The sequence below is a fragment of the Peromyscus maniculatus genome, chromosome 3, assembly GCF_049852395.1.
Source record: "Peromyscus maniculatus bairdii isolate BWxNUB_F1_BW_parent chromosome 3, HU_Pman_BW_mat_3.1, whole genome shotgun sequence".
NCBI lineage: Eukaryota > Metazoa > Chordata > Mammalia > Rodentia > Cricetidae > Peromyscus > Peromyscus maniculatus.
In genome coordinates, this window is record NC_134854.1 from 20358934 (window position 1) to 20384157 (window position 25224).

At 41.3% G+C, this 25224-nt stretch overlaps 1 protein-coding gene and 1 non-coding gene across 7 annotated transcripts in view; one reads left to right on the forward strand and one right to left on the reverse strand.

The window, feature by feature from the left end:
• The window catches only part of Dync1i1 (dynein cytoplasmic 1 intermediate chain 1), a 309676-nt gene that overhangs the window by 146402 nt on the left and 138050 nt on the right, over nt 1–25224 (reverse strand). The gene's annotated exons all lie outside the window — the stretch shown is intronic.
• On the forward strand, nt 19327–19433 carry LOC121828477 (U6 spliceosomal RNA). Its single transcript, XR_006070936.1, has one exon. It is a non-coding gene; the product is annotated as a U6 spliceosomal RNA (small nuclear RNA).

A 25224-nucleotide genomic window follows, 5' to 3' on the forward strand; every position in this document is an offset into this window, starting at 1 on the left:
CCCCCCCCCCCCCCCCCCCCGCCCAGTGCTGTGTTTAGCTGCCGTGTGGAAAGAAAGCTTTAGCCACTTTGTCCAGCCAGAGTCTGTGTGGGGGAACCTCCAGAAGCCTTTCAGTCTGGAGGAAGCTGAGCTGGCTGGGCATGCATACTCTGAGGGTCTAACATGACCGTCAGTCCCTAGTCTCCACTCTGAACTCAGCAGTGGTGTGCCAGATCAAGTCCCGAAATGAAGGAAGGTGGGGACAAAGAACGAGGGAAAGCAGGAAGAAACAAACAAAGACAGAGAAAGGACATGAAAAGGCCTTCTCTTAAGCATATTGTGTAACACCTACAAATTTTATGTCTCCACTTACACAAAAAGGTTTTTCCTTCCTTCTTTCTATTTTTTTGGGGGTGGTGGTGGTGGTAGGCACAGTAATAACATAGAGATGCTTTCAAATCCGTGTGTATGAGGGCTGTGTAAAGCACTGGGAAGGGTCACTGCCGCTGTGGGCTTGCTGAGGACTTCAGTCAGAACCTGTGGGTGAGGAAGTAGAAGGAGGTGACTTTGGCTTTGCCAGTAAAGGGGGATGAAAGAAATGGGTGGGTGGGGGGCCTGTGGGAAATGCAATTTGAATGTGTCTCTTAGTCTTCCTGAGGCTCTTCTTGGAGCTGAATTCCCAGTGGCATTTTCAAGATTTCAGTAATCACCAGTTGTCACTCTCTGCCATTAGTGAAGGGAGCTGCAAAGGAGAGGGAAATCTAAGAAAAAAAAAAAAAAACACCCCACCACCTTATGTCAGATGTGCTAAGTGCATTAACAGCAGCTCCGAACAAACACGAGTCAGAAGGACAGGAAGATGTCATCATAGGGGCTGGAGGCTATTCTCAAGGAAAAACACACCCTGAAAATACAAAGAACAAAGAAGAGGGGAAGGAGGAAAGACAGGGGGAAAGAGAAGGAAGAAAAGTCTTCAGCAAGGACAGCCCGATATTCTGTTATCAGACTTCATCTCCTGGGGCCCGGAGCACACATTTCAAAATTATGCAGGCAGCCAAAAGTTATTAAATGAAAAGGTCCTTCCTTGTTTGTCAGTTTGGGTTTTTTTCTCATCTGCAAATAATGAAATGCAAATGATATTGAGGGAAGTTGAAAGGAATGTATCCCACCAGGCTGTGGAGAACCACAGAGAAATGTACAGAGAGAAGCATTGGGATTAGGGCTTCCCACCCTTGACGCGGCCAAGAGTCCGTGTGAAGACTTCACAGGAGAATCAGGGAAACGCTTGTCTAGGAAAGATGCTATCATTTGCGTCGCATCTTGCTGTGGGAACACCAGACTTGTGCTAGGCATGCAGCCTCTACTTTCAAAGGATGGCGGGGCCATGAAGTCATAGATTCTCTTTCTCCTTTTCTGATGGATGCATTTGAAAAGTGGGCGAAATTTTCCTAAGATTGTTCCCAAAGGAGACATATTTTCATTCTGATCTCTAATAAAAAGGTTATGTTTCACATATTGCTTGAAACTATAACCAACAACTCCTCGCAATTTCTGTGGAACCGTATCCTCTGCCATCTTATTTAGAGAAGATGTGACTTGATCCACGGGAGACCCTCAGCAGGACCAGGATGTTGATGTCCCTCAGAGAGGGAGGTGGTTGGGAGTGTCCTTAGCCCCTCACCAAAGATTCAAGTCACTCCTTCTCCTGAAACTTCCCCCAGACTGCGGGTCCTGCTGCAGCTGTATGTAGTCTCAGAAGTGAGCACTGGACTATATAAGCACGGGGAGCGTTAGCTGAAGGGGTTTTTCCATCTAGGCAGCTGTGTGAAGTCACCATCCATACTCGGGTGAGACTTTCAGGTAATGTGGCTGTTTCAAGGTCACCCAGGCGCTTGGAAACAACCCTTCACTCCACGGTCCTGTAAGTAATCCCAGTGAACTTGTGGATACACCACGATAAATGTGGTCTGTCTCTGGTGCCTCTCTGGGATGAAGAGACATTTGTTCATTTCTTCCCAGGAAAAGTTAACAGGAACAAAGGAAATGAAATAAACAAGGAAGACCGGAAAGATCTCAAGCAGCTTTCCCAATTCCAAATCCAGACGATTTCATGTTGGCTGTCAGTGGGACAGCAACCATGGAAACGTGGGCACCATTGCCTCTCAGAAGCACATCCTAGCCTCTGTAAACAGAGCTGCTGACCTTCAAGTCAGGGTTTTGTGAATAGGAACAGAATGGGTATGCTAAGAATGGGATTGTGGAGACAGCTGAGTGGTTAAGAACATTTACTACTTTTACCTAAGACCTGGGTTCAGTTTCTAGCACTCACATGGCATGTCTCTAAAGCACCAGTCACTCCAGTTCTAGGCAATCTGATACTCTCTCCTGGCCCCCAAGGACATCTGCATGCATATGATGCACATATACAAGTATGTACCCATGCACATAAAAATAAATAAGCTTTTTTATCTTTTTATTTTTAAAGTATGAGATGGAGTGAGTTTTTTTTTTTTAATTTTTTTTTCCCAGCATAGTACTGGGGACAGCCTAGGAAAGAAAGCTGTGACTGCCTTAAAGGAACGTAACTGTGTTCCATTGGGAAAAAAAATCAATTTCAATTATATCCCCAAACTTCTAGAATTGGTCCTGTCTATTGAGCAGAAAATAATGAGAGTAGAAAAGTGGTATTTATGAAAACTTTAAAAGGTATAATCATTGTCATCCAAATACACCAGTCTGTTTTATTCAACCTTGTTCATTCTTGGCTTACTAGACCTCTTTATTTTGACAAGTTATAAGACTAATCATCAGGAAGAAAGACCAGAGAAGACAGAAGGATATTCAACAGCGGGGCGGGTCACACCCTATGTCATGATAATCCCACACTTGGCCAACACTGATGGTCTTCAAGGCTGCATTATTCCCGCATCCTATTGGTAGTGTTTCTGACCTAAATTTGGTCCTGGTTTTCACCCTCATCCCATAACTGGTTTATCTTTCCCAGATGTCCAGTATTGCTTCTCACACTTCACTCTTGCTCTTGAATTAAATCTGACTTCCTGACTTTCTGCTCAGGATTCTTAAGTCAACTTTGTAGAACTCTGCCAGGGAGCTACAGGTATAAAAACACGACAACGCTAAGGGACACTCAAGGTTCATGATTATTTACACATAAGATATTTTCTACAGGTCTGATGGCACCTATTGAATAGAAATCTGATAAGCTTTGTTCTTTGGTTATTCTAAAGTGAGGCACATTTCAGCTAAAAGACAAAGAAGTAGATGTAATGGGAGCCAGCATAGACCAATCAGTGTTCATAGGAAAAGTAAATAAAAATTTCCCCTCTTTGCTCCCCCCAAAACAAATCCAGATTCAAATAAAAATATGAAGGTGGCTGGGTGGTGGCGGTGGTGGTGCACACCTTTAATCCCAGCACTTGGGAGGCAGAGCCAGTTGGATCTCTGTGAGTTTGAAGCCAGCCTGGTCTACAGAGTGAGCTCCAGGATAGGCACCAAAACTACACAGAGAGACCCTGTCTCAAACAAAAACCAAAACAAAAACTCGGAAGCTAGGTTTGGAGATTGAGGTGTCATGGTTCCTTCATATCTAGTGTTCATTGTTACAAAATGTCTCTAGTGCTTTCTCTACTGAATCCTTTCAGAAATACAAAAGTATGACAGGGAACCTTAGGTTTTCTAAGCACCCATCCCCCCATTTTCGTTATGGGAAACATTATTTTTTAATGTAAAAAAATGGTTAAACTGCCTGACTGTGGTAATATTTTAAAAAGGGAAGAGAAGAGTTCAAATCGAATGCACCCCCACACCAGCGCTCTCTAATACAACACTGGAAGAATTCTGTATACTGGCTAACTGGAAGCAAGGAAAAAGAGAGAAAGATGAGCTACTAATGGCAAGCTAGTCCAAGATAAGCTAGTCTTGTTAACAATCATGTCAAGGATAATCTAACAGGTGTAGTGTTTAGCTGCGTTTCGAGAAGCCCTTGTCACGAACCACTCAGCTCCACTGTAGTTACTATGGATGCTAGAGTTCCGAGCAGAGGACAGAGTATTTCAAGCTGCTGAAAGCAGCATGTTTCCATCTCTGCTATCTAGCTGTTAGTTATAGTTCCTGGCCAGGATAAGGAGGAGAACAGAGACCTCAGCAATCGCCAGTGAGAATGTCCTACTGAGTGGATTTCATTTGAGAAATGAAATTTAAAGGGAACGCAGCCAGGCCAGTGAATGGGCCTCATGTGCCAGTTCTAACGGTCTTCCTGGATTTCTAGCAATATAAGAATTGTATCCCCAGAAAAGCAATTCTCTGTTAAAAGTCAAGTACTTTGAGAAGCTGGGCTTAGGTTAAGGGCCACTGAGAGGCACACCTTCCAATGTACAGGAAACTGGCTTTCCCCAAAACAGAGTTTCCGAAAGGTAAATTGTGCATCCCTTTTTCCCACCTCTGACTGGCTCCTCCCAGAGCAGTCATGGCAAGTTTGGTACTGCAGGGATTCATGCCCTTACAGGGCTGAAGGTATGAATTCTAGAAGGGATATATGTGCATAAGACTAGACCCTACAATGCTATATTCTGACCACATGTGCACAGAGCAGTATAGGCATGTTCGCCATGCCCATACTCTTATTACTGTGAATTTGATCTTCCCTTGACCTCCCTCCACCTTCCCACAAAGTTCCAGTCTTCTCCAGCTTCATATTGCTGTCATGCCTTAAGCCACATCCCTCCATAAAGAATCAATTTACAGACAGGAGGAAGACCCAGGCTTGGGAAGATCTAATCGGAGAGACTTCATGGTTAAGAATGCAAAATAAACAGGCAGAGGTAGGCAGATCTCAGACCAGCAGCCTGGTCTACAGAGCGAATTCCAGAACACTCAGGGCCACACAAAGAAACCTTGTCTCAAAAACAAACAAACAAACAAACAAACAAAAAAACCACCCAAAAATGCAAATGAGATTGTATCATCATCTTCTAAGCCTGATGAAGACCCGAGGCTCTGTAAAACCATCCACTGTTAAAGCATTGCTGATTTAGCATTCTGGGGCAGAGCTGTGAGCCAGCGTGTAGGAGGCTGAAGCAAGATGGCTACAACTTCAAGGCCAGCCTGAGCTACACTCCCATAGTATATGTGCCTTTTCATTGATTTATTCCTTGACGTTTACTCCCAATTGGAATTCCCTGTCACATTCTTGATTCCTATAAAAATACCACATACAAAACTGTATTTTGTTTGTTTGTTTATTTGGTTGGTTATTGTTATTTTGTTTCATTCTGTTGTTGTGAGACACTGTCTTGCTGTGTAGCTTAGGTTGGACTAGAGCTCACAATCCTCCTGCTTTAGCCTTTGAGAGCTGGGACATCAGGGATGCACCGCTACATAAAACCATTTTTCATTTATAATAGAAATCTTCTGGGTTTCAAAATGCCTGCTGTTTAATGTTCAGAAAGTAAATGATGCTAATTTAATCTTTAGAAATTTGTCCATCTTCCATTTTTTTAAAAGAAGGGGAAATCACAAAATGGGATTCTGAAGTGAATTTATTATATGAGATAGTTAATCGTACTGCTATTTCATGTCACTTACTTATAGAGAGTACTTTTCTCTATGATAATCAAGACAAGAGTGACAGAAAAAATGAATTCAAATTGGAGCAATACTTGTGTAAAATTAGTAATACTGAAGAATTGAAGATCTGTACATTTAGTAGAAATAACTTATTTAGAAGACTCGGACCTTACTATTAAACTGTTATGATTTATAGCAGAATGGGACCTTTCCTAAAAAGACTGAACTGTAAAATAAACACATTGATTTTCATAATTGAATTCTAGGGGCAAGTCATACCTCTTTTTCCCACCTGCATGTAAATAAGATTTATTTTACAGTGGTTTGTACAGTTCCTAAAATTACATTATCATGAATGCATGGGGTTGAGACCAGGTTCTCCTCATTGACATTCATCTCAAAAGTAAATATTGCAGTAGGTTACATATTACCAACGTTTCTTTTTCTTTTATTACTTTTCCTGTTATTGCTATTAGTTCTTCCAGGCACCACCATCCACACCCCAGTCCCTATCACTAGTCTTTACAGTTACAAAAAGCTTTCTACACATGCTTCCACTGAATGTTTACAACACACATGCTTCCACTGAATGTTTATAACACACCTAGGAGATATTGGTATTGCTTCAGGGTCCATATTACAGGTGGCAAAACTGGCAGAGAAAATCTCTAAGTTCCCCAAAAGGTGAAAGCAGTTAGCCATCATTTGAATGCAAGTTTTTTTTTTATGTCAAGTTACCAAATTCAAAATGATATTACTACAATGGAAAGAACCTACATTCCAAAGCCACAAGTTGCCATGCTGTGTGCATTCTGCAATTTTTCTAACACAGTAACACTTCCCCCCTTCTTTCAAATAATATTATCTTATCAACATGAGAACGATTCTTTATTGCATTAGCTTAGTGTAATATAGCTGCAAGCTATCAGCTCCTGTCTTGGAGACCCAGAAACTTTATCAAGGTCACCACTACCATGACTGTTATTATAACTTGAGAAGTAGGTAGCATATCAGATTAGTCTGCTAAATAAAGTATCAGTGGGCAGAGAGATATGCAACCAATTTGTTATGTGTAAGCTATATACATCTAGATAAAAACGTTCTTCTGAGCTAATGCAAATTCGAGGAAAATCTCACTGACAGAATGAATAAGAAAACATAACAAACAGCTAAGGTCTCACCAGGAGGGAATTTAGAAGCACACTAAGTTACACACACTTAAGAAATGCCTCAGGCACAAGCAGAGAGAGCTGGAGCAGAGTAATGGCAAGCTTTCACTGGAGGAGATGGGATAATAAATTAGAATTCACCCAGGCAATACAATGCTACTATTCAACCATTAAAATAAGACTATAACATTAAATATACTATTTTGATATTAGCAAAATTATGTCCTGTCTGAGTATATAGTATATATATAATATATGTAAATACCTAGTATATTCCAAATACATAATGTGAATATTAAACACACACGCTCAAGGACCTTAGGGTGTTAATAGTGTGTGGGGAGCAGCCGCATCTACACTTGCTTGGAAACATTTTTTGTTTGCTTTTTCTGAATGTCTTGTTTCCTCCACTAGGAAACAGAAACACAAAAAAGTAAAATGTGATAAAATTCATGTATGTTTTGCCTTAATATTTTGCAGTCATTTACAATGTTTCTGATATTGTGGCATTGATTCCATAGTCACTTAGGTGAGTATTGCATTAAACAGGAACTACAAAATCATTACCATACCATAAAAACCTAACAACAATACCCAATATTTCCAAATATCTGCTATCACATATCTTCAGTAGCTCCCTAAATATCATTTATAGTTGCTTTTTTCTTCAGAACTACAGTCAAACTGAGGCATGCCCATGTAACTGGTTAGATCACTTTAAAAAAGTTAAAATAAAAATTGCACACCGTCTTAGCTAACATTGTCTTCGTTGTCACAGAATGCCTGGCTTCAATAACTTAGAGGAGGGAAGTTTTAGTCCAGTTCACGTTCAGTCCATGGCTGTTTGTTCCCACGTATTTGAACAGAACATCGTCCTGAGAGGGGCATAAGGAAGTGTATATCTTAAAAAAAAAAAAAAACAAAAAAACAAAAACAGGTGTAGTTGTTTAAATTATTGAAAACAAAAGTTCAGTAAAAGATTTATATCTTTATATACTTTAGGGACAAATCTTTAATCAGATTTTTTTTAATATTCATTTATTGCTAAAGAAGTTTTTATTTACATGTGTGTATCTGTATGTGTGTGTGCCCAGAGCCCGGAAGAAGGTGCCAGACAACCGGGGTTGGAGTCACAGGTGGTTGTGAGCCACACACACGGATATGGATATGATACTTGGATCCTCGGAGGAGCAGCAAGCACTCTTCACCACTGTGCCACCCCTCCAACCTCTCATAATCGGTTCTTATGCTGCCTTTCCACAGCAGGGATTGTTTTCTTTGCTGTGCAGATGCCTTTTAATTGGTTTGCTCTGCACAGAGCTGCTGGGAATGCAGCAGTGTGAAGCAACTGACAGCTCCTAAAAATAATAAATAAATAAATAGAATTTCCATACCATCTAGCATTCCTACTTCAGGGTATTTCTCACTGAGAATTTCAACCAGGATTTTAGAGAGAGATTAGTATGCCCAAGATAATTGCTTCACTATTCAAAGTAACCAAGAGTGAAAACATCTTGATTATCTGGACGGATAAGTGGAGGTGAAACAATAAAGACAGTGTGCAGAGATATGAGATAGAATCCTATTCAGCCTCTGAAACAGAAATTCTTCATTATTCATCAGTGTAGAAAGATCTGTGAAATAGTAATGTATGAATATGATATGGTTTGACTTATATGTGGTATCAAAATGGTTAAGCTCATAGACTCAAGAGTGGGGTGACAGCAACCAGAAGCTGGGGGGAAGGCAAAGCAGCATTGACCTTCTGTCAAGCAAGTAGAATAAGCTCTAGAGCCCTCCTTTATGTCATTGTTCCTGTATCCTGCAGTAGCACACTCACATTGTAAAGCAGGCTATGAGTAGATTGCTTGCTGTCTGTTCTTTTATTTTTTTAATTTTTATTGATTCTTTGTGGATTTCACATCATGCGCTCCAATCCCACCCTTCTCTCTACCCCTTCATATCTATCCTCCTCCCTTCCAACCTCCTCCCAAAATAAAATAAAATAAAATAAAATAAAATAAAATAAAATAAAATAAAGAAGAAGAAATCTTTTCATGGAAGCTCTAGTGTATCATAGTGAATAACACAGTATATCCTTTAGTCTATATATCTTTACTTGCAAATGTTCACTGCAATGAGTCATTGGTCTGGTTTGAGGTCTCTGGCTTCTGCTATACTATTAATACTAGATCCTTACAAGGACTCTTCTTGAATATCTTGAGCTACTCTGTGTTGTGGAGATCATGCAGCTTTGGATCTGCATTCCTTCACATGCTCCAGCAGTTCATAGGTGGGGTGGATATTGGGTGGGCCAATTCATAGTTTTGGATCTGGACCTCAGTGGCAGCTAAGTTGGTTAGTCTGCCAGCTCTCCTGCATACTCACACCAGGTCAAGTTCTCCCGCACTTCCCTGGCTAGCTTAGCCAATGCTGCAAGCAAGAGGTGGGGCCAGTTCTCCCACACTCATACCTCCTGGGCTAGCTCTACTGTGTTGTCCAGGTGAGGTGCTGGGCCTGCTCTCCCAAGTGCTGCAGATGGTGAGGGGCAGGACCAGCTTTCCAGCTCTCATGTCTCTTAGGCCAGCTCTTCTACCTGCTCAGGTATAAAGAGATGGGGGGGGGGGTCTTTTCCTTGCCAATGCCACCTGGTGGGAGATGGGGCCAGAACCAGCTCTCTCATGCTCACATCTGTTGGGGAATATTATTTTAAAGTGTGTTGTATTTTTTCCTACTGCTGTTGTTCAAAGATGTTTGATTAAGTAAAATTAACCTGTAAGCAGGAAGCTGAGTCAGCACGTAGTTGACAGGAAGTGGTAGGGAGGAACCATGTGTAGCAAGGGTTTTTAAATGGGGGCTGAGAGAAGAATACTGGGTTTTTCGGAAGATGCCAGCAAAAGGAGAAGGTTAGCTACTTCCTATTCACACTCTCTGAGGGAACAGAATTCTTCCTCACACCATTGAATTGTGAGTTTTTTAGATTTAGATAAGTTCCTTTAGTAGCTTTGAAAGAGTCGGTACCTCAGGGAACAAAATTCCCTTGCAGCTGAAGACATTCTACTGTGCTGTCCAGGCAAGGTGCAGGGCCTGTTCTCCCAAGTGCTGCTTTATAACTATTCTTAATACAACATACAGCACAACATAACTAAACTAATCAGAAGTCTAAAAATGTCTAGTATTCTTCTCATGCTGAGAAGTTTGAGATTTCTTTTTAAATCAATGCTTTGTGTATATTTTCTTAACTTTTTAAAAATGTTAGTATAAAAATGGTACTGAATACTTAAGTGATGGTAACAGGTAATACCTTGAAGACAGACAAGAAGTCAGACAGGATCTTAAAATTTGCAAGTAAAATCTAACAATTTCACAGAAGTGATATGGCTTGATAAAGTCTTTTCTTAAGCAGTGAATCTTCATTGTGTGATTATGTGCTTTACACTGTGAGCTTGTATTCTTTTCCTTTCTAAAAAACATTTATTGTTGTTGTTGTTGTAGTATTGTTGTTTGTTGTGTGTGTGCATGTGATGTGTGTGAGTACAGGTACATGTATGCCACAGCATGTGAGTGAAAGTCAGAGGACAGCCTTCAGGAGTTAATTCTATTTCCACCATGGGTTGTAGGAATCAAACTCGGGTCATTTGGCTTGGGCTGCAAGCTCTATTGCCAGCTGGTCCACTTAGTCTACCCCACAACTGTTTTTACAAGAAAGAACTATTTATCGATTATGCCATTTTATTTGTGTACATATAGCAGATTGGCTTTCAGTGAGCTATGGAGGCATAGCATGCATTCAGCCATAGTTTTAAATAATAAAAGCCTTAAGAATCTTGGTCCTAGGACTACAAAGATTCCCACTTGGATGCTCATTATGATGTGTTTGCCTTGTTTTTTCTAAATCAGGGCTATAATTTGGGAAAGAAAGGTCTTGTCTGTAATTTATGATGTTCCCTCTAATACTAGCAACATACAATGCACCTCATGAGAACTCAGCAACACTCAGTCTCCTCTGACAAAATGTCCACATTTTTTTTTTGGTCATCAAGGTTGGCCAGGGCCGGCTGCCTTCCAGATGCTTTCCTCTGATCTGTATGGTTTCTAGGCCAAGAAACTGAATAGCAGAGTTTGCTCTAATGGTTTTCCCTTTTATCCCTCGGTTGAAGACCACCAGGCAGTTGTTGCTGGCACGGACACAGAGGCCATTATCACTGGCAAAAACCTCTTCTGCCTGTAAAGAATACGAACTGCGATTGTTTTCTAGGCGAGTCGCTTCTTGGCAGCAATGAGTGACCCAAGACTGAATTTATGAATTAAGAATAGGTAGTTCTCTGAGTGTTGGGTTGCATTTTATGTTTCTTCTTTTACCACCACCAGGCTGAAAATAAATCTAGTTAAGATCAACCATGGAGGGAAAGTGTGGGGGACGTAGCAAGGACAAGCTGGAGGTGGGAGTCTCATGAACTCTAAATGTTCATATGATTTTATGCGAGGTTTAAACACATGTCACTACCTTTCATGCAGTTTCATCCAATCGCTACAGTACTTTGGATTCAAATGGTGTGCCTCTCATGAGCAAACATTACACTGTGTTTGAAAGCTACATCTTTGGGAAAGTGGAGATTTCATCAGAGGTTGGTAGCTATGTCTAAGCCACGAAAAATGTTAATTCACACGACCATTGATGGTTACTTTGTTTAATGGAAGCAAAAGATTTTCTTACAATTCTAGAACATATTACATTTCTATATTGGTTTAATGCTTTGAGTCATGTGTTAGATGTTTTGTCATTGTGATATGATACATTTTGCCTTAAAGGTCCAGTGGTTGCTGCAGGCCATGGACCCTTGACTCTACTGTTTCTAGCTTATTGTTGGGGGTGAATCATCATGGTGGAAGAGCATGACATAGCAGAGAAGCATACAAGAGCGAGGGCCAGGAGTAAGATCCATCCTCCAGAGACACACGCATGGGGACCTACAAACTTCACTTGGCTCAGCCTCTTAGTTCCTACCTCCTTTGAATAACAGCCATCAAATTTTGAGTCAGCCAGTGGGTTAGTTCATGATCAAGTCAAAAGTATCCCAATACAATCACATCCCCAAAGCCTAGCTTCTAACTACTGCATCCAAGAACCAAGCGTTCAATACATACAACCTTTACAGGAACATTTCATACCCAAACCACATGAACATGCTACAATGACTACATCTGAATCTAGCTGATACACACACACACACACACACACACACACACACACACAACCCAGGGCTCTGTGCTGGTTAGACAAACGCTGCACTAGTGGTCACATCACCAGAACTCCACTGACTCTTCAGTGTACACAAACACTCTAACATTGTCAATGCATTGATCTCCAAACTGCCAGGCCTTCAATCAGCTGGATGTTTTTTGTCTGGTTGCTAGGAGGATAACTACCAATATCTTGTCAGAAGCGATATTACTGAAATAGGGATTTTTCATATTATATCGTGTTTTTCAAAAACCCCGCAAATGCTCTGACAGACTATAATACTTTTGACTGATGAGCCACTGAAAGTTATATTCCACGTGAATTATAAAAATAAGGTATTTCAACTGCAGGCCACTGAAGCCGGTATGAGTTGACAAGCCAAGTCATGCTCAAAACCTACCACTGAGGTTTTCAATACAAATACCTTAATGTTTGTGAGGCTCAGAGTCTGAATAAAACACAGAATGGGCTCAACTGGTAGACATTTCTAGAAGCTTTGATATTCAATATTTTCATGTTTCTAACACATGTGCTACAATTTTGAGATTTTTCTCAGATTCTGAATGGAAGTTCTGCTTGGGAATTAAAAACAAAATGTCTGCCTTAGGTTGTTTCCACTGTAGGTTTTGAGTCTCAGACCGGGTTCATTAGTCCTATTTCCTTTAAATTGGTGGACTTATCATGCTAACTTCTCAAACTGTAAATGTGTTTTTCCAAGTAATTGTGGTGATAAGCGGGGGGGGGGGGGGGGAAGCAAGTGTTGAACAGAACTATCTGATATGACTTACAAATTACATATTAGTTTAAACATTTAAAGGTGTAAAGGAAATTATCTAAGTCAGGAATGGTGGTCTGGGCCTATATTCACAACATGCAGGAGGGTCGCCGGTCAAGGCAAGACTTCTAAAAAAAAAAAAAAGCAAAGCAAAACAAAATGAAACAAGCAAACATATCTAGAGCAGGATCAACAAACGTTCTGTGAAGGTCCACTTGGCCCTTTTCCAGCACTGTGGACTGTGCAGAACTCCCAACTCCTAGACATCTGCTTCAGAAGAGTGGGGGAGATAGGCATCTTTGGGAGGGGTGTAGACAGTTGCCCATTAAAATAGTGACATCAAAATATAAACCAACAAACCATTCCATCATTTATTGGTAAACCAGTCACAGAAGTGCTAATGAAATCCTTTGAAAGCCTCTTAAGATGTGTCAGAAGTTAAGACCCTGGCAGCAAGTTCAACTGATAAGTAATGACAATGACTGCCGCCATGGTCACCAGTAAAACACATTCAGCTGTGCATTTAAATGCCAACACCTAATAGCAAAAAAAAAAAAAAAAAAAAAAAAAAAAAAAAAAAAAAAAAAAAAAAAACCAACAACAACAACAACAAAACAAAACCCTAAGAATGCCGGGATGTCCAAAGGAGCTCTGTCCAATTCACCAGTTTCACAAATAGCTGGATTACATGGATTACATCAAACAGCCCACCCCAATGGGGAGAGATCTGCCTGCTGGATACAAGGCACCTCTGAATGCCCTCTTTTCAAAGGGTGAAGAATCAGAGCTGGATTTTTGGTGGGCACAAGTTTGACTATATTGAGTATTTTTCTGCATGTTTATGATTCCTTTAAAAATTGCAACCCATATAGGTTACTGAGAGCACATCTGTCTCCAGGGTCTTTGTGCAGAAGCTGGGATTACTGGGACAATATTCATCTTCCAGAAATTTATAGCCGGTTAGGTGAGATAAGTTGAGAAACTAAAGTGTGCTGTTTTATTCAAGAGTTCAAATGCAAAAGGTGCTCTGGAAGCAATTTCTCCTCCTCTCCTTATGAGGAAAGTCCACGGGTGACACTAATCCAGGCTTTGAGTCAAGTGCTCAAGAAGGAAGGCAGGCATAGGAACTTTCTAGACCTGGTACATTGGGAGTGTAGAGCAGAGAAGGATGGATATGCAGAATACACAGATGAAGAAAAGAAAACCACACCCTTAAGGATAAAGCCAGATAACTATTATTCTGTGGTTGCTGAGTACATCACAACTTCTCAAAGAACATCTTGCCCACACCCCGCTGTAAGACTCTCATCCTCAGAGAACTATCCCTAAATACTGTTGGACCAGTTAAATGGAGCATCACTATGTTTAGAGGGGGAAAGGTGAAGTCATTCCCCAAATGTTACCATGCATGGATGGCACAGGGCAGCATCAATACCTGCCTTTATGCAGCATGCTTGAATGCATGATCTGCTGCCTTCGTCTTCTCAACCTTCTAGGAGCTGAGAACTATCAATATCTCCACTTGACAAACACTCAAACAAGGCTTAGCAAGGCTCATTCACTTCCTACAGTCCATATAGATGTTCAGCATGGGGGAGGGTCTTGCTGTGAGAGCCTGATGGGTCCAACTCTGAAGTCTGCAACGCTGTGTGCTATTGTCCAGGATTTTAGGATAGGACATCAGCATACTCCATACGGCACCAGGCAACAGTAGACATGGTAAGGAGAACAGGCTAATGATAGTTCCTAGCCCACCACAGTCAGACTGTAGCATTTGGAATGTCCTGGCTCCACAGGCTCAGATGCAGGGTGATTTCTTTGGCTGCATTCACACCAGAGTTCTGACATTGCTCAGGGAGCTTGAATATGCACAGCTTTGGAAAACATGTTATTTGAACAGCATCTTTTAAAAGTGTGGGTCTGAGCTACCTTGTGAGAGTGCAAGAGGAGGTTATCTGGACCATAGGAATGCAGACTCAGCATCATCTAGATGGAGATGCAATGCATCACAGCAATAATGGCAGAATAACTCAACGTCCACCAGCACAGTGTTCAAAGACACACGTGTGCTTTCCTGGGGAGAAGGCTTTGTTGAGAAGCCTCTCAGCTCTCTGTCCCTGCACTGGTTGTGTATCCCACAAGGCAGGGGCTGATAGCAAAGTGCTGAACCCACAAGACTCAGTGTGGCTGGCCAGCCCAGGTTTCCTCCCCACACCACAACACAGCCTCCTGCTATTTCAGGACATGGGTCTGTAGCAGACGCCGCCACTGCCCTCCATCCTGGCTTGTGTGAAATTATGTGGTGGTTTACTGAAGTCAACAAATAGCTGCAATGGACCACACGAGGGGAATGAAAAAGAAGCTGGCATTGGCCCTGTCCTCAGAAGGTAAGGACAGCTACCCTCTGTCACCTCTTATCAGAAAGCTGCCCTTAACAACAAACCAAACCATTTCTATTGGGAAAGGATTTCAAATGAATAGTCACACTGCAAACAAAGCCCTTGGCCCAGACTTCTCAGTAATATATCGCCATATCTGTCATTTGTATTCTGACCCTTCCCAGGCTCTTTAACACTTTATGTGTTTCCTGATTAAAGGGATGTACTACATGACCATAGAACAATTACTGAATTCAGTAAGTTTACTGATATAGCAGTATTTACTAATCATCCTTCATGTGCAGTTTTGCAGTTAACCTAAGAACACCCTTCAGATCATGACAAGTGCCACCTCCACCAGGATACCCCCTCTGAGAGCTCTCTCTCCCTTTGTGACACTCTTTCAGTGTGCAGATTTACTCTCTTGTGACTGTTATTATATCTCACCTTCACTGTGTGGCTTTACTGTCCCTGCAGAACACTGGACAAGTTTTTTGAAGGCTGAAAAAGAACGCCTAAGGGCACTGAGTCATATAATTTATATGAAATATCTTCATGACTTCCATGGTGCCAATTAAAAAAAAAAGAATACCTTTCTCCTCTCTTAGCCTGGGGAAAGTCTTTTGGAAAATTAGCCATTAAGTACAACTATTGAATGACAGCATTCTTTGCTCATGAAGCATTTTGTTGAAATGTGTTTACAAAAAATTTATGCTGTTGTCAAATATTAAATATCTAGTTATATGACTGTTCCAAATGCGGATCACAATTTCAATGTCACTCAGTGGATAAGAGTACTGTCCCATCCATTCTGGGTAGGGATTGAAGAGGAGATTGAAGACACTATGATATGGCAATGGTCACAAGTAGTATCGGACTCTCAGGGAAGCTAAGTTTATGGTCATTATGATTATGAGAGAAAAAAGTCAACAGTGGAGCTTGGGAGGGACTGTCTGGGCAGACAGAGGGTTGGTTTATGCATGATATCATTCCTTCACTCTCTTTGCTTGAATGGTAGTCTCAGTTCAAGGTTACATGCATCTGTCTATCTATCCATGTCCAGAGGAAGAAAGATAACTTGAATGATTCTTAAAGAGTTACCAAAAGTTGCAAAATAGTTTTCCAATAGGCAAACTGGCCATGAAGCAAAAGGTCTCATACCTTCTCAAATAGTGACAAGGAGTAGATATAAATGCAAAAATCAAAATCCTTATACTTTGACTTTATTTATTTTTACTTTATGAGTGTTTTGCCTACATGTATGTATATCTGGTGCCTTTGGATGTGAGGAGAGGATGCTGGACCTTCTGGAACTAAAGTTACAGACAGTTGTGAGCCACCTTGTTGGTGTTGGGAACCCAACTCAGGTCCTCTGCAAAGCAGCGATGAACCTTAATTTTGAGCCATCTCTCTAGCCCCTAAAATTCTTACACTTTTTAACATTCGGAAATAATCATCTTTAATATTGATGCAATCATTTGAGTCATTTCTAGGCATATGCATCAAGTAGATAACATTTGATAAAAATATACCAAATAACACTCTTAGGTATTTGGTAGCCTTTTTATTTAGCAATCTGTTGTGTGTTTTCCCTGAAAATCTGCCACAAGCTGACATTTCATTTTATAGTTATGTCTTCATCTAAGTAGCTTGTGCCCTACTCCTAGTATTTTGTGATGTCATATGCATGCTATAAGGAGCATGCTAAGAGCATTCTTGTACTTGGTTCTTTATTCATCTGTTTTAGTTCATATGGGGATGGATGATTCATACAGACAGGTTGTTCGGCATACAGGGAGTCTGAATGTCTATGATGGTAAGTGTTACCAAAGATGCTTTCGGGCAATATGCTGACAAACTTATTTCCCATAGCAGTGATGCAGGGAGCCCCTCTTCCACACCCATCCCAACCCTGGGCATTATCTCCAGCAGTTAAATATGTGCAGGATGCCTCCTGCTTTGAATTTGGAATTTTAGAATGTATATAACATTAAATTACTTCCTTGGAAGTTTGTAATCTCCTTTTACGAGCTTTCAGTGTAAATATTTAAATGATAAAAATAAAAACTAAAAAAGATAAAACCACACTTAAAGCATTAGTTCAAATCCAGTAAAATGTAATTCTACTCCATAAAATGAAACAGGCACAGGAGAGAAACAAGGCAGGTTTGTTCCAAGTTCAAGCACAAATGTCACCGGAGAACAAGGCTCTTACTCTGCATCTCCGAAGGGTCAGATCATTTTGCAAAGTGCTTGTCAAATTTTGGCTATTTTCTATTTTCCAGAGAGCTGAATGTTAAAATCAATAGAAATGTTACTGCATTCACGCCGTCCTTCGAAGGGTTAGACAGACTCATGCCCGCAACAGTCAAAGCCATTTCTGTTTAGAATCTTGGGAAGGAACCTATTCCAAACTTCCAGAATCACAGCTGGCAGGCTGTAATTTCAAGTTGCATACAGGATAATGTGTATTAGTCCATTACTAAGCTGTAAGTTGACACCAACCTTTGGAATTGCTTTCTCAGAGGAAATGTTGAAAAGCCAATGCCTCAATCATTTCCAACAGGGCTGGGGAAAACATTCAGACAACCCATTAGATCCTTTCATCTCACATTTTGATGATTTTCATCAAAAGGGAAGTGGAAAGGGGGTGATTAGACACAAATCTTCACCGCTGAACATCCAAACATGTATTTTTAGGCTCAAGACATTGATAACATATTGGCAAGTCTTGTCCCCACTTACGTGAACCAGCCCAGCTGCCCAGAATATCCTAATGGTAATGGACACGTTTCCAGAGATGGGATGGGATTGCGAGAAGATACTAAGGCAGATATTGCAATCCGTCGTATTTTGACAGGCAAACGGCATCTTTCTGAAAACCTTCAGCCACCAGGGGTTAGTTTGGAGGTTTTCAGTTGCCGGCATTAATGCTGCATTGCATTCGCATTGCAAGATGAAAGGGTCGTTCTTTGGTGACGCGGAAGAGTCTGTCATGATTGCACAGGTTGGGTGCAGTCACTTGAGAGTCCACAGAGTGGCTTCATGAGAGAGCGACCTATCTCTTTGGGACAGTTAAAGGTGTGAGCTTCATCCCAGCCTACGCATTCTGGTTGCTTCGAGAAGAGTACATCCTGGGACTTTAGTAGGTATGCTCTGGACCACTGTGCTAGTGTGGTATGTCCTTATCTTTGGACAAACATAATTTGATCTGATCTCTACCTTGTATCAAAATTTCATAGACTCTGAAGTCCTTTTCCCACTATTTCCCCTCATTTCTCATTCTTATGAGGATAAGGAAAAACAATCTACCATCTAGTCGAGTGCTGCTTAATGGAAACATAACAAACACCATACATGTGATTTAAATTTTTCTAGTAGTCACATTCAAAAAAATTAAAAAAAATAAAAATAACATATTTCAATAATGCTAAGGACACAATGATTTCATTAAAGAATCAATTTAAAATCATCCGTCTATGTTCTATTGTTTTTATACCAACATTTTAAAATCTAGTGTGTATTTAACATTTATTGTGCATGTGTCTCAATTTCTATTGCCGCATTTCAAGTGCTCAACAGCCTCCTGTGACCTGTGACCACTGGCTACTCTACTGGAAGGAATACACATCTCGAAATTATAAGGCACCACCGAGGACGCAGGAGAGAAGGCGGCTTCTTGGGTAAGTGCACTCACTGCTTGAGCATGAGGATGCGAGTTGGAATAAGCCGGGCATGGCTGCTTGTGCTCAGAACCTCCGCTCTGGGGGTGTGGGTGGGGGCGGAGACAGGAGGATTCCTGAAGCTTGCTGGTTACCCTCCTGGCCCCTGCTTCAGAGGGAGACTCCATCTCAAGGGAGTAAAGTTGTTAGCAATAGAGAAGGGCACTGGACATCTTCCTCTTGCATCACACACAAGTGTGAATGTACCACACACACACACACACACACACACACACACACACACACACCACTCACACATACACACATGCAAGCAAAATCACCACCACCACCACCACCACCGGCACCAGCACCACCACCACCACCATCCAGAGTAGTGAGGACTAAGCAATATAAGGATAATTTGATGTTCACAGCACAGGACATGGCAAACCATGAACACTGTGTTTCAGAAACCCAGAAATGCAGTGGGAAAAAGTTAAGTCTGTGAAGGTGTCTCCAAACTTGTTTTCCTGTGCTCACTTCGGCAGCACATATACTAAAATTGGAACGATACAGAGAAGATTAGCATGGCCCCTGCACAAGGATGAAACTTGTTTTCCAAAGTCTACTTGTGTCTTATAACAGGTGACATGAGATCAAAGCTGTTCTCATTACAGGCTCCACCATGAAAAGCAATGCCTTCTCCTATTGTCCTTTGGAAACAATGTAAAGAACACACAAAATTGTCCCTGTGCCTTGGTGCCATTTGTGGATGCCTGGCATCCCAACACAAACTTCCCATAAGTAACTGTTACATGGCCTAATTTTTAAACATGTGTTGTTACACGGTTCTCTATTTTAATTCCCCTTCATTTGAGTGCCATTTGTATAAAGAAGACATACAACCTCTAAATATGTGTAACTTGCTAGGAACAATTAAAAGAACGTTGACAGTTATTTTGGGAGAGTTTAATCTGCTTCCTGTAAAATGGACCGTTGGTCTGTGTAGGGAACTTTTGCACATAAGCTCTAAAATGTAGCTATCCCACAAGAACGATTCTTTATGACCATCTTCCTTCATGTAACACAACCTATAACTTAGTAATAACAATCATACTTCACATGTGGGTACTACGTCACTGTTGATAGAGCATGGCTTACTCTGGTCCACTAGGCTTCAGAAGACACACCTGAGGCATGAGTGGGAAGGTCAGTGAAATATAAGGTCTTGTCACCTGTTTTTGTCCAACATTGTATTTCCTTCATGAACAGGGATGATAGGCAAGGCTGTTAAAGGGTGGTTCTCTGGTGTTTTGATATTTTAATTTTCTAAAAAAAATATTATCAGCGACTTTCCTATGTCTTGATAAACTACCGTTATTTGGTTTGCAGAAAGAATAAGTCACAGCTTTTGTCCTACTCAACCCTGAGAAAATATGTTTTACCAGTCAAAACAATTCCCCTATTATTCAGTAGGATATAAGTGGTGGACTGAGGTCTCTGGCCCTAGGCTGACTTGCCATTTAAATCACTTTATAGGAATTCCACCTGGCACAAGATGGAAGCCTCTAACAGACCTTCACTTCCAACAAGAAAAAGGTAAAAGATAAGATGCTCCTTAAAAATTAAAACTCAGGTCAAAAGGCTGATTTTTTTAATGTGTCAGAAGAACCTGTTGAGCAAAGAGTCAGGAGACAAGTTTTGTGAAAAGAAACAGTATCCTAAAGCCAAAGTCTTTAGAACTCAAGGCCAGAAAATGTAATCCTATTTTTAGAGAAAAGAAAGAAACACCAGGAAGTAAAGAGGCTTTAGAATCACGGGATAAAGACTGGGATCATTCTCATTTTAAAACGTGTTTGAATACTTTTTAAAATCCAGAGCTCTGATGCCTTGGAACTAATTTCCCTCTACTTCTATGCCTAAAGGTCAAGGGGGAACAATGAATGTGTGTGTGTGTGTGTGTGTGTGTGTGTGTGTGTGTGTGTGTGTGTAGCGACAGACATAGCATTTGGCTAATACAGCCACCCTATGCTTCAGCTTGCTTTCTTTTTCATAAATGCATGAGGATGTCGGCATACTTCAAAATGCCCACTCACTAGGGAAATGGCTCAACAGTTAAGGGGCTTCCCTCACAACACAAGGACCGGGGTTTGGATCTCTAGAACCCACACAAATGGTAGATGGGAAGGCAAGACAAAGAAAAGAGATCCCCAGAGCAAGCTGGCTGGCAGGGCTGTGAGCTCTGGGTTTGGGTGAAAACCTCCCTCAATGAATGTGGTGGATGAGCGATCGAAGATGATTCTGGCCATCAACGTCGGGCCTCCACATGAACCCACGTGTACTGCTGTCTACACAATCGTGTGCCCACAGGCAAACATGGATACACACTACACAAACACATGGAAACGGAAAAAGAGAACCAAATAGCCCTTCTCATAGAGCGTGGAGATGGGAAGAAGTGAGCAGAAAGACCCTTGCTTCATGTGTGGTTTTCCCGTTCTCTGATTGTAGCTGCCACACATGGAGACCGGTGAGGACAGCAAACCCAGCAGAACAGGGTTTGGTTTCCTTACTTCAACAGCTTGGGCAGGTTGGAAGTCCCCTCATGCCAAAGTAAGCTAACCAGTCAGTCCTCCTCCAAAGAGCTCTGCCTGCCTTCTGTGTCCTACAGAAATACAAAAGCGATTCACTTTGAAATAAGCCTTTAATCCATTTCAAAATATACCAGTCGGTTTAAGGAGCCTTTTAAATTACTCAGACCATTTTTCAACCCACTGATGTTAAAGAAGAAAAGTAAAATTCCTAATGAAAAATTTATTTGCCATTTGATTTGAATGAAGATTAAAAATACAACTTAGCAGCTGTTTGATTTTATGTCATTCAAATTCTAGTTTCATGTTTTTAATTGCTACTGTGAAAAATTCTTTGATTGCACTCGATGGAATTAAATTTTGCCTTTTCAATGATCAAACATGGGAAAATTCAAGTGTGTTCTAGTTAAGAACTATAATTGTTGCAAGTGTTTAAGAGACAGAAGCAGAATCTTTGAGGATATTATTTTATCTCCAGGACAGATACAATGCACAATAATTGTACAAGGCACCCACCCACTCACTCACTCACTCACTCACTCACTCACTCACTCACTCACTCACTCACTCTTGGTCCCTTCAAAATAACTAAAATGTTCCTTCAAAGAATAAGACAGGAACTATTTACTGGGTTAAAAGGAAATGCGAGGTTATACTGCTCGTAACTGAATTGTGACAGCCATCATTTTAGAGAGGAAAGTGACATATCCATCACGAGTCATGGTGTGACAGTCTCAGATGTCACTGGTCAGCCGCACAGTCATAAATTTGGTGAACATTCAACTCCTGGGATTTCATTTTGTAAAACAGCCAGAGTGTTTGCAGATGACAGGAACTCAGAGGACTCACTGGTTTATCAAAGACCCAGGGATCACACAAGAATTTTTGATGATGAAGCCCAGACCATGTGTTTCATAAATTTGGACAGGCGAAAAACATTTCCAAATTTGTAGCTGAATACTAAGGGACAGTATCTTTGGTCGACAATGAACAGACAGAAAATAATGGAGGAGATGAGGAGCCCTGGTTTCTTATTCTATAGAGGTTTGGCATACACGAGGATCTGTAAGATTCTGAAAGTTTCACAACCACAACATTCTATAGATAATTATGAAAGAATGACTCCTCAGATTATCTCAGCTCATTTCACAATATCCATGATAATTTTTTCACTTTATGTGGGCTGTTGATTCTGAATAAAGAGGTCAGTTTTCATTTCAGTAGAAATATATTTTACTTTCTTTTGGAGCACAGTGTTTCCTAATGCAAGAAAATACAATTCCATTATGAGGCAGGCTCCAAGAACTCGATTTTGTGGAGTAGCCATTGTGTCAGCCCTGCGATGGAGGGAATATTTGGATATTATTTAGAAGTGATGCACTGAAAATCATATAGTCCTTGAATAAATGTTAAACTGGCTCCTCGTGACCTCCACTTGGAGTACTCTTCTCCATAAATAATCACTACAGTCCTTACAATCTATGATAAATATTTTCCACCCAACAGAAGACTGAGTCTGTGAGGAGCCATGCCAGTCATGGCTCCAACTGGGAGAGGCATTGCCCCTCTATCTAATTTAAAGTCATATCAATCAGCCAAGAGTTTGGAAAAAAGAATTCCATTAAGGTGTAGCACTAACACACGACAACAAGGATTGCTTTGGAAAAGGTCACTTTGTCAATGTCTGTGTTTGTTTCACAAAACAGTTGAAGATAGCAGAATGTCTTCTTACACAATTCACATCCATCTTGGGGTATGTCTTACATTATTCTGTCATCTGTTTCAACCTATATACACGTATTATTACTATCTCAAGTCCATACCATAGTCAGGTTTCTTTAGCTTTTACCTAATATCCTTTTTCTGTCCCAGGAGAACATATTACATCTCGTCATTGGGTCTTCTGAATCTGTAACAGTTCCTTGTTCTGGGTGACCCTGAGAGCTTTGAGAAGCCCTGGCCAAATTGTGTGTGATGCCTTTACCTGTTGATTTTGGGGTCATGTTTTTCTCATGATTGGACTGGGGTCATGAGTAGGGAATCACAAGAGGGAGTGTATTCTTATCGTATTACACACACCATATCATACCTGCTACTAGGAGGACTTACTGTAGCTCTGCTGTTGGTCATGACAGCAGAGTCTGTGCCCTGTTCCTTCACCAGGAAGTCACTTCTGTCCCCATTCCCCGTTGTATGGCCTTGGTAGGGAGTTACCTAAAATGTTGCAAGGGGGTGTTCCACCTCCTTTGAGACATTTTCTACCGAGAAACTTGTGTCTTCTTGCTTTCAGTGTATTCCACTCAAACTCAGGGGTGTAGACTTCACACGTTAACTATCACCGGGTTATTCATTTCATTTTTGTTCAGATTGTCCTGCCTTTGACCACTACATTCTCTTCCAGTTTGTGCTTAAAGATTAACTTTCAAAAATGGCAACACACCTTTCTGTTCTTGAGTTACGTTTTCCCAACTTGTACATGAGAAGAATATGCCAACTTTCGTGTTGATTTTTCTACCATTTTCAATGCCAAAGCCAAGTACTCAGATCTGTCACATGCTGTCTCATGAGAGGGCATTAGGCCAAGCTTGTCCCTTGTTAGTGGACAGTCACATGCTTGCTTAGTATCCAACAGTTCCTCCCATTTCCAAAAGCTGCTCTTTCGGCTTTCCCAAACATTCCACACTTCTTCCCTTCACTTTGCTTTATGTATTTTCCTCCAAAGCATTACTTTATGAAGAGAGGCTATTCTTTAATTTTTTTTTTTGCAAACATCAAACCTAACTAACCCTTTGTGTGTGAGATTAATCTATATTTATAAAAGGAAAGTGGAAACCACGTGCCATTGAGAACCAAGATTGGCACAGCACATTTCTAATAAGCCAGCATGGTGTCGCACTCTTTGAAGCAACATTGAGTCAGCCACCAGTCCCATATCTAGACCATGTCTGACTTATTTTAGGGGAGTGCAATTCACAGACAACATCTCTTAGCTATTTCATTAGAGTTCACTGCTCATTTCCAAGGGTTGCAGCCTCCCGCAAACATCCATGAAAACACAACAGGCCTTACCACCAAGAAGGCCCAGTGCAGAACAATTACGTCCTCAGTCGGGATTATTTCTGGTCTCCTGCCCTGCACAGTAGCAAAGTTCCTGTCTTTCCCACATTGTCCTCATGGACTGGCATTTACAGGACTTTGAGCCGCACTCTAAGGTCGCACAAGAGTCAAATCTTGAAACATGGCCTCATATTAAAACAGAAAATGCATGAATCCAGATAAACTGAACTGTTCCTCCAGAGAAGACATGCAAGCTAGTGTTGGGAGGGGAAACACGGGAGGATGGAGTTGATGAACACAAATGCATCTTTGAAATAAGGAATTCAAGATGAGCAGACATAAAGGTGAGTTAGAGAAGTCAACTCTAAACACATCTTCCCGTCAAGGCCCCAGCAATCTTCTCTTTAGCTCTGGGGAGTTACCTCGTCTTCTTTCCTAAGGAATTCCTTCAGCTCCACAGCTGTGGAAGGTGCCCACAGCAACACACCGGATAGAGAAATCCAACTGCTAACACACACACACAAAACACACACACAGAGGCACACACACACAGAAGCACACACACCACACATTGGAGCATGCACCCACACACAGAGGCACACACACAAAACACACACACAGAGGCACACACACACACACACACAGAGGCACACACACCACACACTGGAGCACACACACACACACACACACACACACACACACACACACCGCACATCACACACTTAAGCACGCACGCACGCACGCACGCACGCACGCACGCACGCACGCACACACGCACGCAC